The 18,017-nt window shown below is 49.9% G+C and overlaps 1 protein-coding gene across 10 annotated transcripts in view; it reads left to right on the top strand.

Moving 5' to 3' along the window:
* Nucleotides 1–1,008: 1,008 nt before the first annotated feature.
* PPFIBP1 (PPFIA binding protein 1) overlaps nucleotides 1,009–18,017 on the top strand; it is a 102,045-nt gene continuing 85,036 nt past the window's right edge. For 9 of the 10 annotated variants that reach the window (XM_084205979.1, XM_084205984.1, XM_084205982.1 and 6 more), the window contains exon 1: nucleotides 1,009–1,110. The gene's annotated coding sequence lies outside the window, so the exon portion shown is untranslated. Of the gene's footprint in view, nucleotides 1,111–14,430; nucleotides 14,560–18,017 lie in introns of those variants that run through there. The other variant, XM_084205981.1, reaches the window with a different exon arrangement.

Genomic DNA, 18,017 nt, shown 5'->3' on the forward strand with positions numbered 1-18,017 from the left:
CTTTGCAAACTGTGCTTAAAAAGCAAATTATACCTTCCCACTTTTGCTAGGAATTCAAAATGTTTGCTTTCAACAGTTCACCAATACTTTTCCCATTTTGAATGTAAACTTCCCCTTCTTTGCATGTTGTGGTCAGAAACAGAGCAAATTGTCTTTTCCATGAACAAAACATGAAAAGTTTTCTCTAACCCAGCTCTTGGAGAAGGGATGGGAGGAAGAGCTTTGATCAACTCCAAACTGAGAATTAGCTGGCTGAACCCCTTGGTCTGTTACTTGTATGACTCCACTCCTGAAAGAGCAGCATCTCAGGCCTTTCTGCCATGGAGCTGGTAAAGCCAAGGCTGGCTTTTGCATGGCTGCGAGGCTGTTGATGGAGTGCACTGAGTACACTGTATAAAATGAGAGAGTAACGCTCGTTCAAAGGAGCGTAGCAAGGATGACTGCATTAAAACCTGCACCATGTTTATCCTCAGCACAGAGGCAGAGCGCTGGCATGGGTGCACTGCAGATTTAACCAGGGTGACACTCGGTGCGGCGGTGCTGCCTCCTGCCAGCTGCAGCACCGGGCTCGCTGCTCGGGGGCCGCGGCTGGAGCCCTTCCCTTGCGGAGGAGCGATTCGGGGGATCTCGGGCCGCTTCAGCACAGCAGGCATTCGGGGACATTGGTCGGGATCCCGAAGTGCGCAGGGAAGGCCGGGTCCCGGGTAGAGCACGCTGGGCTGCTCCCAGGGAGGTGGCGGAGTCACGGTTCCGGGGGCGTTCTAAGCCTGGACGTGTCGCTCGGTACCAGGGTGAGGTTCGCGCCGTGCCGTTCACTCTGGGCTCTCTTCCAGCCTCAGCTATGCTGGGATTGCCCGTGAGGGGGGCTGGAAACTCGGCCGCTCGCACCACCCCACGCCGGCTCCCTCATGGCCGGCCCCGGGAGCGGCGGCGGGCGGTGCCTCGGCCGGGCGGGGCAGAGCGGCGGCTCGGGGCCGGTCCCGGGGCCGCGGGCGGAGCGGGGCGGAGCGGGGCGGGCACCGAGCGAGCGGCGCGGGCGGGACGGCGGCGGCTGCCCGGAGCCGGCGGAGGCGCGGCCGCCCCGGAGGGCTCTGCGCGGTTCGGCCGCAGGTAAGGGAAGTTCGCGGGACCCGCTCCGAGACCGCTCGGAGCCGACTGCGGCAACTTGGTGTCCCGGCGGGATGAGCCCCGCGTGCCCTGCCCCGCGGCTTCTCCTCTGCCACCGCCAAGGCCCGGGGCCCCGGCAGCGGGGCCGGAGCCGGCCCGGGGACGGGAGCGCCGCGTGTGCCCGGGGCGGGAGGCAGCGGGGGGGCTGCGCCGCCACATCCCGCCAGCCTCTGTCCCCGCTCCGTGTCCCTGTCGCCGTACCCCGCCACATCCCGCCGGCCTCTGTCCCCGCTCCGTGTCCCTGTCGCCGTGCCGTGTCCCAGCCCCCTGCTCCCGCTGCGTGTCCGTGGTCCCCCCTGCATGTCCCTGTCCCCCTGCCGCCTCCCTTTCAGCGCTCCCGACCTTCTGTGCCTTGTTGCTGTGCTGGACCTGAGGGAAGTTTTCGGGAAGTTTTGGGGGGAGGTTGGCGTTCTCCGGTTTAATCTTTTCGGGCTCTAGTAGGACGCTTCAGGCACTGGCGCTGTGAAAGTGCAGTTATGAGTTTTATCTAGAGCTAACAAATGTGGTTTGATTTAAGGCCTGGGGTTCTTACATCCTGTAATTATTTTTTCGAGGTCTGTTTCTGTTCGAGCCGTGACTTCTCGCAGCTGAAATAGCTGTGCTTGCTCGCACCGTGGCTGGGTGCAGCCGGAGCTGTAAAAAGCTGCTTTACACCTCCGTGCCTGTTGCTGCGAGGGAAGGGAAGCTTTGCTGTTCGACGCTTGGCTGTGCTGTAACACGTGTGTGCTCCCTGGTGTGAGTGAGGAGCGCAGGGAAGAGTTTCAGGCTGGCCTTGGCTGTGCCGAGCCTTCAGGGGCTCTGCGGGCTCTCCTCATTGGGGTCCGGGCACAGCCGCCGCCAGCAGCAGCACCGTGGGTCGGCTCTGTGCGATTGCACCGGCAGCGCGTTGAGCAATACAAGTGTCGCTGCATTCCAAAAAGTAAACAGCAGAAATGGGTCACAGAGTGGGAATATTCTCCACACTTCCACCGTGGAGCTTTGGGGAGGAAGATGTCCCAGACATCAGTGAGGCAGCATGGCAGGTTGGTTTGGGAGGCGTTCTGGAAAGTAGGAAAGCAGAAATCTGCTTCAGCTCTCTGTTTCAAGTGCAGCAAAGATTTTGGCCTCTGAACTTCTTCAGATCACTAGGAAATGAAGAGCCAGAGCATTCCCTACTTTAGCTTAGTACCCATCCCAGTGGAGTTTTGAATTTAGCACAGCTCCTTGAAAAGCGGTATCAGAGATCAGCTGCTGGCAGTGACAGTGACTGCCAGTGGTGTGCTGTGGTGCTCACACATGAGGATTGATGTTCCCGTGCCAGGAGGGTGAAGTTGGTGTTTCTCTCCTCCCTGAAGGCAGCGGGAGCCCCACCTGTTTGCCCGGCTGTGAGGGGGGCTCTGTGGAGCAGGTTCCCTCTTTGGCAGCCCATGTCCTGCCCTGAGCCCTGGGATTTCATCCATTTGCTGCATCTGGGTGTAAGAGTTGTGCTGAGGGATGTTGAAGTTGGTTTGTCCTGTGCACTTGTGTGCGGAGCAAATCCAGGCTCTGCTTGTCCCTGACACGCAGGGTGGAGCGCCTTGAAGCCAGGGCTGTCCCACGGGGCAGGACCCGTGGTGAATTTCATCTTTTTCCTACTGAGTTTCCTTTCTGGGTTGTGCTGCCAGGGCAGTGTGACACAGACTGCAGGAAGGAGAGGGGTGCTGCTGGAAATGTCTGTGCAGGTGCTCGGGGAGGCTTTGCCTGTGAGCTGTGGCAACAGGAGGGTAATTGTTAACATTCCTGAAATGACAGCCATTCCCAGGAGCCTAAGGTGCCCAGGTGGTGCTGCCGGCCTGGCTGGTCCCCTTGGTCCCTGGTGATGAGCAGGACAAAGTCTGGTCACTGCTCACTGGCCAGCTCAGGGTGGCCTGAGGACAGGCAGAGCTGTGAGTGAGGAGATGCTCGGTGCAGTGTCCTTTAGGAGGTTTAGTCCCCTTAATCCATCCAAGTGGGGCTTGTCTGATGTTTCTTTCCCCACCTAAAGGAACACTTTCAGTGAAGTGGAAATCCTTCCCCTGAAGAGCTTTGAAACCAGCGAAGGTTTAGTCACTTTCTTATTGCTGCGATTGCATCAAACCGGGCCTTTGGCTTGCTGAGCACAAGGGAGTTGCTGTGAACCCCTTGGAAGAAGGGACTGATTTTCTTTGTTGTGCTTTGTGTGTTTTTCTGGGGAGGTGGAGGGAGCACAGAGAGGGGCTCAGATCCCAGATCTGGGACGGATGTTCCAAAAACACATCCCTGACTCCTGAGGTGGTTGAAAAGGAGTGCAAAATCCCCCAAATGCCTCTGAGTGGGGAGTCTGCTGTTTTGCAGTAGTTTTCAACAGAGAAAGTAGGAGCCAAACATTAGGCAGGATTTGGGTGGGTGATGAAGTATCCTGTGGTTTTAGGGGTGGTCAGTAAAGCTCCTGTCCCGCTGCTGAATTTGCCCTTCCTCAAGGAGATGCTGGTAGCTTTGGCCTCAGCTGCTAAATGGTGATGTGCAAGTGAGGTTGGTGTATCTGAGACAGCTGCTTCTTGTGCTTACCTTGGTGATTGTCAGGGCTTCAAAGCAAAACTGAAGTTATGTGGCTGCTTTAAAGTGTGCAATTATGATCTGACCCATTTCTGCCTGGCCGAACCACATCTCTAAAGTTACAGAAGCAAGGAACAGGTTTATTGCAAGGTTCAGGCAAGTTTTGTTGTGTTCACTCTTCTTGAGTGGAACGTGTGCATTCAGCTGTGCAATAAGGATATGTAAAAACACTTAATATCTTCATAAGTAAAACTACTTAATACCTTCCTGTACTTAGGCTGAATAGTGAACCCCTTCCCCCATTAGTAATTGTGAGATCCTATTAGTCATCCCATTAGTGACTTTGCTTTTGAATCCAGCCCAGGAGAGGTGAACTACTGTTTCCTTGCCTCATGCTTACTGCTAGTGTTTATGCCCACATGTTTATTTAACATTTACTATAAACTCGCACCCTGGCTGAGTGAAGACAGGGTGATTATTGGTGTTTCAGACAATTTCACAAATCACAGGTAGCCCTTTGGAGATGTCTGGCTTGCAAGCATTAACCTTTGCATCACACGGAAAAGGCTCTGTGCTATTCCCCAGAGATTACATCTCTTTCTCTGTGTTTGGAAAAGTCAGCATCTAATCCAGAATGAAAACTTGGTCCTCTTAGAAGTCAGTGTTTTTCTTGCCATGTGTTTGTTTCCTGCGCTTGTTGTGTGTTTCCATTTTGAAGTGACTTCAGCAGAGATCACGATAAATCCTGACATCTCTCAGTGAGTCTCTGGTGGGATCTTTTCTTTGACTCTCTCTCTCTCCCAGGGAGGGTGCTTAGCTGGGAACATACCTTGAGATGTACAGAATGATGCATTTTTATATTCTCTCCTTTTTATTCCTCTTCCTCTCTCTCACAAATTGACCTGTGTATTGACTCAGCTCATACTGAAGACAGTGGCTATTTGTTACTTTTCTAGTAGTGCTTGCTGCCAAAATAGTACTTTATTTGTGCTTAAAGGATGGAATTTTCAATTAATAATTCAGTCATCACAGTGGATTCACAGCTGCTTGTTCAGGCTGTGTATTGCTCTTGCTATGGGCACATACAATTTCCCGGTGTTCTTTAGCTTCCAGAGCACTTTGTTCCTCTGTGACCCCTGCTGTACACGAGGAAGGTGTGCTGAGTTAAAGTTTTCTCATTTTTCCATTGGCTGGCCTTCTGTTTCTGTTAAAAGGCTAAGATAAACCAATTGTGTAAAAAGCTGATTTCTTTCCTCAGTGGAACTATATTTAGATACAAGTTTTGCAGCCCATTGTAGGCAAAACCTTTCAGTTTGCTGCCCCTGCCTGGGTCATCTTTATCATTAATCATAGAATCACAGCATTTGTTAGGTTGGAAAAGACCTCCAAGGTCAATGAACCCAACCTTTGACCAATCCCCACCTTGTCACCCAGCCCAGAGTACTGAGTGCCACATCCAGTCCTTGCTTGGACACCTCCATGGATGGGGACTCCAAACCTTCTTGGGCAGCCCCTTTCATGCCTCACCAACCTTTCTATGAAGAAATTCCAGCTGATGTCCAACTTGACCCTTCCTGGTGCAGCTTGAGGCTGTTCCTCTTGTCCTGTCCCTTGTTCCCTGGGAGCAGAGCCCAACTTCCCCTGTCTGTCCCCTCCTGTCAGGGAGTTGTGCAGAGCCAGAAGATCCCCCCAAGCTTCCTTTTCTCCAGGCTGAGCCCCTTTCCCAGCTCCCTCAGTCGCTCCCCATCAGGCTTGTGCTCCAGCCCCTTGCCCAGCTCCGTTCCCCCTCTGGACACGCTCCAGCCCCTCAGTGTCCACCCTGCAGTGCCAGGCCCCCAACTGGACACAGCCCTTGGGCTGAGGCCTCCCCAGTGCCCACAGCAGGGGGACAGGCACTGCCCTGGTCCTGCTGGCCACACCATTGCTGACCCAGCCCGGCAGCCACTGGCCTTTTTGCCCACCTGAGTAGGTGTTGGATTATGTTCTGCTGCTGTTGACCAGCACCTCCAGACCCTTTTCTCCTGGGCACTTGCAGCCACACTGCCCCAGCCTGGAGCGATGCAATGAGGGAAGTAGGTGGAGAAGTTGGGAAATGTTGGGCTGTGTAATCCAGCCTTACCAAACCAATGTATCTATGTATCTGCTAGCTGTGAGTCCTGTGAGCTCCTGCTGTGGAGTGCTTGGTCTCTTTGTGCTGACAGAGCTGATACTTTGGAGAGAGCTCCTCACCGGAGCTGCTGGCAGGGGGAATTGTTTGTGGTAAAGTGAGGATGCTCCTGTTCCCTTCTGTGCCTCTGCCTCATTAAGCAGTGCAGGTTGTGTCAAGGAACAGCACCAGAGGCCACTTCAGCAGCCTCTGGCTTGTGATGTTTGAGAGGAGATAAAAATAACCAACCCAGTGACTTTAAGCAGCCCTTACATTTTGATGGTAATCCCTGTTCCGGCAGGCACAGTGTTGTAACTCTTGCATGAATAAAATCCCCTTGCCAAATGGTACCTGTGCACAAAAGGCTCTGAGGTGGGGTGTGCTGATGCAAAAGTTTGCAATTGCATCTCTCCTTATGGGCTTTTCCCCTAAATATTAGTGGAGAACTGAAGGCTGAGACTGGAGCCAGCTGCAGCCTCTGAACTCCAAAGTGGAGAACTCTGTGCTGCCAGCCAGCTGTCAAATTGTGTCACAGATGGGAAAAATCTGATAACCACTAGTGTGAATCAGCCTCTTTTAAATCCCAGTTCTCATGGCTCCAAATGTGATGGATTTGGGAGAAGAACTTTGCTTTCCTGCCTTGTTGCAGACACATCAAAGTAAGAGGAAAGTATAATGGTCTGGTCTTCCCTGCCTCGCCAAAGACTGATCAGTTCTGAAGCAGAAGCATAGGGAAAAACAGGGTGTATTATATATGTCAGTGTAGAATTAACCCCAGATAGTTCATGGGCACTGCAGTGGTTGTGAAGGAGATACAACACACACAGCTGATGGTTGGTAACAGAAAAATAACTGTAAAAATAACTGTAAAATAACTGTAAAAGTATACAAACTGCCAAAAAACCAATCCCCCAACCTCCTCATTCTCAAATCTTTCCCTTGTTGTGCTCTGTTATGGAGGACAGAAACAAGAGCACACATGCATGTACCCAATCAGCACCAGGATCTGTTTTGGGGACGAGGGAGGGCTGTTCCTTTCCTTGGTGCTGTGGCAGCTGTGCACACAGCTGTCCATCTGCTCTGTCAGCAGGCGTGGCCATGGGGGTCTGGTTCTCTCCCAGCTTTGTGTTTCATAGGCTGAGTTTGTCCAGAGAGTTAAGAATAATCCAGAAGGCTGTTTTGCTGAATTTTGACTTCACATTTTCTCTCTAGAGTGTGTGTACTCGCTAGCCAGGTAAGAAGTTTTGACAGAAATGCAGCCTTTCTGAAACATGGGAAAGGTGTGAGCACTGTTGAAGGAAATTAGCTAGTTGGACTAGCCCCAGTCATGCAGAGTATAAGGATGGGGAGAAGGACCTGCATCCTGTTTGGAGCCTGGTCTCCGTGGGTTTGGGTGTCGTTAGGTTGGCATGTGAAGATATCTGTAGGATCAAATTAAGGTTCTGCAGAGTGTAGTGCTGCTAGTTAATGTCTGTCTTGAAGAGCAGGTGAGAAGAGTACTTTTTTTGTTAAAGCACCCTGAGCTGTGGGTGTGTTTCCGAAAATAGTTATGATCTCACGTGGTTGTAGCCCTTGGGATCTTGGGTGCTGTGCAGGTCTGCCATGTCCTTACACAGCTGCCATGGGTTGGTAAAAATCCCTCTGGCCATATGGAGACTGTCAGAGTCTGTTTGTAGGCTTGGTTCAGGTGGGCTGCTCCTATGGAAGAAGTGCTGTGGAGACAGGGAAAGGGGGCAAATGCCTTGGGATCTCAGTGTGAGGGTGAGCAGGCACTCAAGATGTCAGCTGTGTGGCTGTATTTTGCATGATTTTGGAACATTTTCTTGTGTCTTCGAAGCATCCATCTCGTCTGTTCTCCTGGTTTATGTTTTAGACCGGTGCTAAAAGTGGGATGGATTCATCTTTGTCCATCCCCAGCCTCAGGGGGAGTGTGCTGTCTCTGAGAGCTGCTGTGTGCAGGATGATGGGGCAGGCAAGGGCTGGGGTGTGGGTGAGGCTGTGGCTCTGTGGAACAAGAAACATCCCTGGTGCTGGAACCTGCATTCCAGGCTGGAAAACATGTGGGAGGTGGTGGTTTGATGGCCTTGATGCTCAGCCTTTTTGCTCTCGTGCACTGGAAGCATCTCTGGTAGACTTTTGTTCAGGGGTGGGGGAGGGATGGTACACAGAGCTTCCTTTGGAAGAACCAGACAGAAATTTTATCCTCCCCAGGAAAAGCAAGGTGCTCCATCCCACAGCTGACAAATCCGTTGTGTGATCTACACCCTAAGGACCTCTGTGCTGCGAGGGGGAACCTCCACATTGCAGCTGGAGGCTGAAGTAGCCATCCTTAGTGACTTCCCTCAAGATCCAAGTTCAAATGTCTGTTCTCCTGGACCTGGATGTGCATCATAGGCAGTGCCATGGCATTAGTGGCCTACAGAGAGGGAAGGGAGGAGGTGTTGGGGCAGCCAGGGCACACTGAGTGTTCCCCATTGCTGCCCGCAGCTGTTGGTACAGTGGAGCAAGGGTCTTGCTGAACAAGAAGGGAGTGTGTTGAGGAAAGGCTTGTGGCAGCTGGGTGGCTCCTGGTGGATTCAGGTGCTGGCTTTGTTGTAGTATCCTCTGTCATGCTTCCAAACCAGGATTAAGCCAAGGAAAATATTTCTTTACTCTTAATTTAAATCCCTGGGGAGTTGGTTTTGCATCAGAGCAGACTTGAAAAGGCTTGTCAGTTGGATCTTAGAGCCATCAGCATTTTTTTCCCCTCCATTTAACCAAAGCTGGTTTAATTTGTGACAGCACTTTTAATTTGTAATGTTTGTAAAGGAAACATCACAGGGGAAAGTTCAGAAATATATATAGATATTTCTTGCCTGAGCTTAGATTGGTTCTAAAAATTTGGTTTTTGTATTTTTATAAAGAAAGGCTGGAAATTTTTTTTCTATATCACACAATTTTTGTTTGGTTTATTGTTTGTTTTTTTCTCTAGAAGGAGCATATAGTGGCTTACCTTGGTGTCCATCTTCTCTGGGATGTGAAACATGTAACTAACAGGTCATAGCCAAAAGCATCTTCTCAGAGGTTTCCCCACTCGTGGTGGAGCTGGTGTTGGACCTCTTGTGCTGGGCCACTGCAGTCTCTCATGGTGCTGGACAGAACTGTATTTTCTGGACTATCTTTAGGATGTGCAGCAGGAATTTGGATGCTGTGGGGGAGTTGCACCACTCCCTGTCCCCCTCCTTGGGAGGACCAGAGCCTGTGTTGGTGAAGGATCCTAGGGAGGTGTGTGCCCTGCTGTGGGTGAGTGGGAGGACTGTGGCTGGGTTTGGGGTGCAGATGTGTCCCCCTCCCTCCCCAGTGCCCTGCTGGGGGCATGCAGCCATCCAGTAGCAGTGGCTGAGGCTGGGACTGTGCCCCCTGGCATGGGGACACTGCAGTCTCATGGCTTGCTGCTGGCAGCTGGTGGCTGGTGTGACCAGATTTGTGGTACTGCTCTAATGCTGGGATGCTGCTGGCAGTGTTGGGGTGGTGGAAACATCTGGAAGCAGCTGGCTGTGAGATGGGGTGAGTCCTGGGGCTTCCCCATGGCATTGCCTGTCCTCAGCCAGCTTCTTGGGGAGCTTAGAGGATGATTAATTCTTCCCTCCTTTCAGGCCTTCACAAGAGTTAAAAAAGCAGCATTGAAGATGTGTCTGCATTTCAGGATGGCCATTAAGTGGACAGAGCAGTCATAGGCTTCTTCTGCAGCAGCAGTATCATCTTGGTCTCTTTCCATTTGCAGTAGAGCTTGAGTGTCCTTTTGGTGAGCAGTCAGGAGGCTGTAAACACAGTGTGGAGATGAGAAGATTGAGATTTATTTTCAGGGTGGTGCTGGTAAACTTCCTGAAGCTTGTAGAGATAATTCTACAGCTTCTGGCTCCATTGTTGTGGCTGGGTCTAAGGTGAATTTAAGAAAAATGTTTTGGTTGAACAGCCTTTCCTTTCTGTTTTATCCAAAGGGAAGTATCTGTTCAGAGCCTGATCTGTTGTTCTCATTACTGAGGGAGTTTCTGAGCGAGACCTAAATCCATGATTATTTACATGTCCTTCTCTGTGTGACACAGGGTTTTCCAGGTCGGTATCTCATGTTTCAGACTTCTCTATGTCTCCTCTTGTCAGGGTGTGCAGTCTTAAATCTGCATATGCAGGAATGATTTCTCTTAAAGGGTCAATAAGGAGAAAGGCATTTCTCTCAGCATCATTTTGGGCAGAATCAGCTGCTGAGCTCACAGCAAGCTCTTGGGCTGTTGTTGGAAGGAGACTAAAATGCAGAGCTGTCCATCCTATCCATCACAAAGCTGTAATGTCTGCTGGGGGGGGAGAGGAGGCACTGATTACCTGCAAGGCATGTCAGGGATGAGACTTCCATGTAACCTGCTCAGAGGGAGAGGGAAACATCTTGTTGGGCATGACTATGAGGATGGAGGCCCTCCGTGCCTCCAGAGAGATTTGTGTTGGAGCAAAACCACAGCCTGGCCTTGGGAAGGCCTCCTTTTCTGCAGGGTGATGGCAGTGGTAGCCGGAAATGTTTTTCCTTTTGGAGCTTGTTGGAAGACAATCGCTGTGACATGTGTGTATGTTTACCTCCCTTTTTGCAGAAGTACCAAAGCAGGACCAGGGTCAAGGCTATCTTTTGCAAGGAGCTTCTGGGCTGATGTCTCCATCTGAAATCTGTTCTGAAATTTTCTTCAGCTTGTTGCTCTCAGACCTCACGGTGCTTGAAACTCCTCCCCACTCTTCCAAGGAATTTTGCAAAGAAATCAATAGCTGTCTAGTTATGACAGCAAAATGAAAAAGGCTGTAGCGTCTCCATAGCTACCTAAAAAGTACTTGTAGAATGCTGGTGGAAGAGAGTGCCCTGGAATTATCCCATGCATTCCTTGCACGCAGACTGAAAATCGTTTGCATTAGTTAAGTAATCGCTGCAAGCTTGTCCGGTGAGCAATGTTTGGTTACTGCAATAAATTTTTGTTCCTTAAACCCTATGAAGCTGAAAAAATGAATTTGTTTTACATAGAAAATGAACTGACCTGAACTCTCTGTAGATGAACTGATTGTAAATGGACCGGCTTAATCCAGCTTGTTTTTTTCCTCGCGTTTCATGTAGCATCTGAAAAGAGACAGCTTGTGGCAAATTAGCCAGGGTGAGACTACAAAAAGATTGAATTATTCCTGTTTGAACAGTTCCCAGCATGCGAGCACTTGCTGCTTGGCTTGCACATCATCTGGCTTACCAGGGCTGCTGTGATGGAGGTGAAAGTAAATAACCTCCACCTGGAAATCTTGCTTTTGCTGATGATTTATTCATTCACCAGTGAAAATACCACAGAGATATCATGAACAAAAACTGCAATTGCTGTGTGTTTGGCTTTCTTGCAACAGATGTCTCTCCCTGTTGTGTTTCTGTGCAGAGGAGCTGTTTGACACTCCTTCCTGTGCTGTCCTACGTAGTAATTTTGCTCCTGGTGGGACCTGGTGCAGGTGTGGAAATAGAGTTGTCAGAACAGAGGTGTTTGCTTGCAATGTGTGCGTGCCTCACTCTGGGCCATGGCAGCAGAAAAACAGGTGGCAGAGTTGGGCCTGCCCTGTTTAGGCAGGGCTGAGCTGACTGTGGAGCACCTGGACATGCAGAAGGAGTTGGAACAAGGGGATGTTTCTGTAGGGGCTTGCCTTGATAAGCTGGTGTATATGGTGTATATCTGTGCCTCTTTTGGAGGGGAAGGACTCTGCAGTTTTGAGAGCCACAATATAAGAAGGATTGAAACTCTCAGACAATGTCCTAAGGAGAGTTTTGGAGATGGTGAAGGCCCTGAAGGAGAAGCCCCATGAGAAGCAGCTGAGGGCACTTGGTCTGTTCAGCTGGAGAAGAGCAGACCGAGGTCAGAGCTCACAGCACTTCTGCAGCTTCCTCACAAGGGGATCAGGAGGGGCAGGCCCTGATCTCTGCTCTGCGTGACAGGGACAGGACCTGAGGGCACAGCTGGAGCTGTGTCAGGGGAGGGTCAGGGTGGATATCAGGGAAAGGTTCTTCCCCCAGAGGGTGCTGGGGCACTGAACAGGCTCCCCAGGGAATGGTCACAGCCCCAAGGCTGCCAGAGCTCCAGGAGTGTTTGTACAACAACCTCAGGTGCAGGGGGACATTCTTGGGACTGTCCTGTGCAGGCCAGAAATTGGACTTCGATGATCCTTGTGAGTCCCTCCCTACTCAGCTCATCCTATGACTAAAAAGGGTAGGGAAGCTGCAGCACATGTGGTAGTCTGGGATCAGCCACCCAGTTGTTTAGGACAGTGTATCCAGCTGGACTGCTGATGCTAAATTGGAAATTTGGCTGTGATATTGCACTTAATTTCTCTTCTTACTAAAAATGTTCTATATAATTTTCCTATGGCTGTGGTAATGAGGCCTGGCTTTGCTGTTGCACATGGTGAGGAACAACTTTTCCGTTCCTCAGATCCAGCTGTGTTCACTCAGCTCCTGCAGAGTTTTGCATTTAGGAGTAAAACAAGGGGTCTGTCTCTGTTTGTCTGTGTTAAAAGTAAGGAATGGGGTCCTACCACCTTCCCTCTGAGCCTTACTTTGTGGTCTCTTTGCCCCAGGATGTGGAGCCATTTGTGGGTGAGGTGTTACTCGCTGGAAGCAGAGTGAGAAATAGGAGTGCTTTCCATTAAAAATCTCCCAGAGCCAATGAAAGTACCATTTCTGCTTCTAGTCAGCCACATGTTTTTGGAAGAGAGCGGTGGTGGGGATGGAGACCCAGTGATGGTCTAGAGATGCCTGTCCTGTTGTCCCTTTTGTCTGGGCAGGCTGTTAGAGGTATGGCTGGGGGAGGGAGGAGGACACCCTGATACTGAAGGGACGGTGGGTTTCTGCTGCTGAAGTCCTTGGGCATGGAAGTGAGGGGCAAGGAAACAGGGCCCCCAGGGGATGTAGGGGCACTGGACTGGGCTTGTTGGGTGGTGAGAGCCCCACCTGAGCTGCTGCAGAGCAGGGCACCCTGCTGGCTTTTGCAGCTGGCACTGCCACCTGCCATAGGGTCCATCTTCTCAGTGCATGTCCCTGCCCTCCCACAGGCACACAGGGAAATTCAGAGTGCTGTCATTTGTGGTGTCCTTCCTTCAGTCCTTCCTGTCTTGCCTGTGCTGCAGAGTTTTGGGGCAGATGTTTTCCTCTGGTATCAGGCCCTCATGCCTGGATTTTGTGGGTGTTTATACAGAAGCGTGAGGGCAGCCAGAGGTTCTGCTGGGTCTGATAGAAGCCATACATGAAATTAATCCAAATGAAACTGTTAGTTGTTCCCTGATAAACAGGAGGTTACAGCACAGACTCAACATGTGGCAGACCTTTGAGACTATGAAAAATGAAGCATGAATCCTCCTCTGAAAGTTGGCTGTCCCTGTTTGAGGCCTGATGAGATTTTGAGACAAGCCAGTACGCCAGGCTCGCTGTGTAGGCGTTTGTGGGAAATGAGGCAGATTTTTGGGAGGGGACTATGGTACAGGGAGGCAGAGGAGTGCTGGAGATGAACTAAAGTAACTAAAAATCTGTGGGGCTGCTCAAGGTGAATCTGTGGACCAGCAAACTCCTCTCTGTGGAGAAGGGAGAAGTCAGGCTGTGTGTCCTGCTAGTGTGGGCCAAACTGGAGCTGCTTTGCCTGCATGGTGGGATTTTGTATGCCAGTCTGTATGCTAGCTTCCTCCTGGTGCTCCACAGCCATGGAGCATGTGGCAGGGATGTGGAAGGCAGGGGACAGCAGTCTGGTCAGGGCAGCTGTCCAGTGGGTTGGTGACGGCCCTGTTCTTGCTGCAGAGCCTCTGGTGGGGCTCACAAAATGCTGGAGGTTGATTGATGGCCAGACTCTCAATGGGAAGCTTGGCATTCCTCAGGACAGTGTGAAAATGTGTTGCTGGGATTGTCTCTGGCCCTGGCCCCCTTTCCCAAGCACTGGGGTGAGGGTGTTTTGGGCATCCCAGCAGTAGTGGCATTAAGGAGCTATCATAGGCTGGAATGATTTTCCCTGGATGGAGCCAGGGACAGCCCCCAGAGTCATGGGGCTTTGCTGGTTTGTGTCTTTGGAGTTGTGTCTTTGGACAGATTTCTCCCAATGAGGATTTTAGGCCTCTCAAAGAAGAAAAAGTGTACAAAGATGTGCCTGCTCAGGAAGGTGTGCTGGGAGCAGTGGAGGCAAGAGATGGACCAGTGTAATTTTGCAGATGAGTTTGTTCTGGCCTTGAACCGTGCTTCTCTGGAGGGTTTGCAGTGCCACCTGGCACTTGGCACCTGCTTGGGCACTTGGACCATATTAACTACTTGTGTTTGGAATTCCAAAGAAGAGGCTTCCCTCTAGACTTCCTCTTGCAATTCACATCTGTGAAGCTGAATGCAGATGCTGCTGGCCAGGCTGTGGGGATTCATGTCCAGCTGTGTATATACAGAGGAGGAGAGATGTTATTTTGGCATCTGCAAAGACAGCTTACTAAAAATAGGCTAAAGCCCATGAACCCGGGAGTGAAAGTAGTTGTCCCATAAGTCTCACTTGATGCATCTTTGTTTTTCTTCTGCCCTGAGGAATATTTGTTTGGAGTATGTTTCAGCGTTTGCTGAAAAGCCAGTTGTGCTCATGCTGGAGCTGCTGCTGTGTGGATGGGGCCAGACTGAGCTCTTAACTCCACCACTCATTACTTTTGAGGCTGGGGTAAGTTGCCTTCCTTATTTTCAGTGCTTTCCAGCTATCGGGGCTTTTGTCTGGCTTCTTGAAGCCTTTGTGCTGTATGAGGACAGACAGAAGTCATGTCTGAGCAGAAGCAACACTTTTTGGGCAGGCACTGCCAGTCAAGTGGCATTTGAAGAGATCATTGTGTCACAGCAAGACCTTTCCTGTGGTTTGGGCTGCTGGCTCTGGCCTTGTTTTATGGGTTGGTAGGGGCATTTCCTCACACACAGTAGCAGCCTTTCCCTCTCAGCTACTTTGTGGCTTTTCTGTACCTTGATACTGTCTTTCCCCGCATCTCTTCCTCTGGTGTGTGCATCCTGTGAGCTGACCTGTGCTGAGGAGTCCCTGCCAAGACCTCGTGCAGGTTTTGGGAGTGGAACCGCCAGGCTCCCTCCTACGCAAGGCTGGGGCCTCCGGCAGTGCAGAGCTGGCTTTGTTTTCAGGAAAACAGAATAAAGCAGGTCGGTATTAACTTGTCTTCACAGGGCTGATCCTGGCTGCAGCTTAGCTGGGTCATAGCTGGTAGGGAGAGAGACTTCCAGATTTTAATGTTGTGAAGAAAGAGCCTGTGCTTGGCTGCGTCTTCATAACTGTTTTCTGTCACTGCACGCCGGGAATAGTAGGAGGTAGTGTTACATTTCTGGACAAGGCTTTGAACAAGATCTGCTGTCAAAACAGCTTGATAAACTGCTTACTGTGATGCAGAATGCTGGTCTGTCATTTTGCAAATTGAATTGCTGGAAAGCTCTTAGCATTATTAAAAGATACTTTGTGTTAATTTAATTTCCTGTAAAAGACACAAGCTGCGTGATTTAAAGAAACAAAGCAAATACTTAATCAAGGTAAAAGCAAAATCTTCATGCATGTGCATATGCAGTGCTTAAATATTGCATACTTCTAATGACGTCCTGTGCAGGGACAAAGTAAAAAATTACACATCAAACCCCTGTACTTTAAAATTTGTCAGTTTTGTAGAAAGCTGGAAAATGAGTAATGAAACCCCGGCAAAGTGGGAATGAAGAAAACATTGCTTTAATGTCTTCTCTGAGTGATGAGAAGCAGGAATTTTCCCCCTCATTGTATTTTAAATGAGTTTAAAACTGTGTTCCAGACAGCTTGTGAACAATCAAAATTCAGGGGTGGTTTTGTGAGCAGCAGGGCTATTATTTGGGCTTTCTGGCTGGGTTCTTGCTCAAGGGGTGTCAGTTGGGGTGAAATGCCTCCTTGCTATAGGCAAGCATAACTGTTGCCTCCCCCTCCTGTTCCTCAGGGACCAGCAGCCTCTCCTCCCATTTTTTCCATGCTGATGTCCTTCAGAACTGAGTTAAGCTCTAGTGATCTCACCCATGTATATTGAACTTGACTCCTGCTGGCAGTGAAGGGCTTTTGTGCCCAAAGTACTGAATGATTGTCTGGTCACTCTTCCTGTGGTGAGCGGCTGAGGAAAGGTGTTCCCAGCTGTGTGTTCCAGTGAAGCTGGTACCTCTCAAATGAGTCAAACATGAATGATCTTGGGCATCCTTAGAAGGAAGAATGCTGCTCTGGATAGCAGTAGGTATGCCTGTAAGGATGCCAAGGGGTCTGAAAGCTCTGTTGTAATTATATACAGCACTAAACTTTTAAAACAAACATATAAAAATATATATATGAATGTTGTGTTGCTTTCTGAGTTTGTCCACAGGGTATGATGGAATTGTGTTGAAAATATTGGGGGAATACTTGGAGAGTTTTGGGGTCCCTGAGCATTGGTTGCTTGCAGTGGTGCTTAGGCACTGCTTAAATGTGCTTAATCAAACATCTGCCTATGTCTCCTGCCAACTGAAGTTAAGCATTGTACTCAAATTCAAGACAGAGATGGGAGGGCAAGTCGGGGACAGTGCTGGAGTTAGTTCTTCAATGTAGAAAAACTCCCTAGTAATCAGTCTGTGTATCTAAGTCCTGCAGCAGTTTAGCATTCCTGCTCCCTTTGCCTGTACTCTCCTCTCCTGCTGCACGGCTGTTCAAAGTCCATCTTGCCTCAGAAGTGGCTCTGCCTGTCCATAAAACATCAAGTGGTGTTCCTGGGGCTGTGTGTGCTTTATAAAGTGTATCGTGTGATTGTGTGGGGAGCTGCTTGTATCATTTCCAAATGTTTTTTCCTTGCAAGAAGCCTGATAATGCAGCGTGGTTCATCATGAACTGAATTTATCATGTGGCGGTATTTCTCTTACAAATACCTGACCTGGGGAGCGAGGTTGGTGTGTGTGTATCCAGCTGGTGGTTTATTTACTGGGTGTTGTTAAAGAGCTTTGCCGTCTCCTGCTGCTGCCTATTCTGCTCTAGAAGAGTCATAGAATGGCCTAGTTTAGAAGGGATCTTAACCAACACCCAGTTCCAACCCTCCTGCCAAGTGGACACCTTCCACTATTCCAGGTTGCCCTGTCCAGGTTGGCCTTGGACACTTCCAGGGATGGGGCAGCCACAGCTTCTCTGGGCAACCTGTGCACCCTCACAGGGAAGAATTTCCTCCTAATTTCTAATGTAACCCTATATTCTTTCAGTTTAAAGCCATTCCCCTTGCCCTGTCCGTACATGTCCTTGTCAAAAGTCGCTCTCTTGTAGCCCCAGAAGGTGCTTTAAGGTCTCCCTGGAGCTGCCTTTTCTAAGGGCTGAGCAGCCCCAGCTCTGAGTCCTGAGAGAATCCTGCTACCACGTGTGACTTGAGCAGGTCCCCTTTGCAGGACAGCTGTGAAGCTGCATGGTTCCCTGCCCCTGCATGTCCCAGTTGGTGTGAGGGGTTCCTGTGCTGAGCTCTCTGTGTGTGCAGCATGGCCGTACCGAGCTGTCCCCAGGCTGTGACCCTCCCAGTGTTCCCAAACTGAGCGCTGCAGGTCACAGGAAGTACAGCTGCATCGCTTGGAGTCTCCTCAATTCTTTAAAAGGATTTCCTGGGAACAAAGGCTCTTATTGCTCTTGTTCTTCAATTTGGTTTGCTGGTTTTTTTTTTCTTCTTCTGCCTGCTAATAATCTTTGCTTCTTGTTCACTGTTCTCTCCCTTTTTAAGGAGGCTGGGGAAATAATGATTTCTTTGTTTTTTGAATTCTGAACTAAGTTTGCTGTGATATCTGTAAGACAAATAAATCTCCTTTTTGCTGCTTCTTGGCTTAAGAATACCTTTAATTTAAGAGAAACTATAGATCTAAAATAACAAAACATACAGTTTGGCCTTTATTAGTTAGGAAAATAGTGATGTAATGAAATGGCTCCTGAGAAGGATCAATGGCAGCAATCACATGGCCCTTTACTTGTTGATTTCCTGGCTCTGCTTTCCAGAAAGCCCCGTGCTTTGCCAAAATTGGTTCTTAGCCAGTGCAACTATAGTACCACGTGAGGCTTTAAGTTTTCTTTGATATCTGCCCTCACCCAAATGATCAGTTCCATCAAATTAAGATTGAGCAAAG

Source organism: Fringilla coelebs (genome assembly GCF_963513975.1).
Source record: "Fringilla coelebs genome assembly, chromosome: 5".
In the NCBI taxonomy this organism is placed as follows: Eukaryota; Metazoa; Chordata; class Aves; order Passeriformes; family Fringillidae; genus Fringilla; species Fringilla coelebs.